We start from the raw sequence: 346 nt of genomic DNA on the forward strand, positions 1-346 counted from the left end.
TGCTGGCTCCGCAGTGCCCTTAGCCGCGCTGTGCCAAGAGGCAGCAGGATATGCTTACGGTTGCTCCTCCCAGTCCTGGCAGCTGTGGCAGATATCCCTGGGCTCTCTTCCTGGTGTCTGTTCCTCCTGGGCTTTGTTTAGGGTATGAAAACTACCTGTCTTTCCTTCTCAGAGGACTCTTTATCTCCCTAATGGTGGTGTGGTCTGGTTTCTGGGCTGGACTAGGGCTGGGGGAACCAAGGCACTGAGGCTGTCTCTTGGGGAGGAGGCTCAGCCCTGGTGCCACACGCAGCTCTGCTCCCTGGGCAGGCTGGAGCTGGCTGGACGGGGCGTGGGGGGGCTCAAA

Source organism: Apaloderma vittatum, unplaced genomic scaffold (genome assembly GCF_000703405.1).
Source record: "Apaloderma vittatum isolate BGI_N311 unplaced genomic scaffold, ASM70340v1 scaffold26205, whole genome shotgun sequence".
In the NCBI taxonomy this organism is placed as follows: domain Eukaryota; kingdom Metazoa; phylum Chordata; class Aves; order Trogoniformes; family Trogonidae; genus Apaloderma; species Apaloderma vittatum.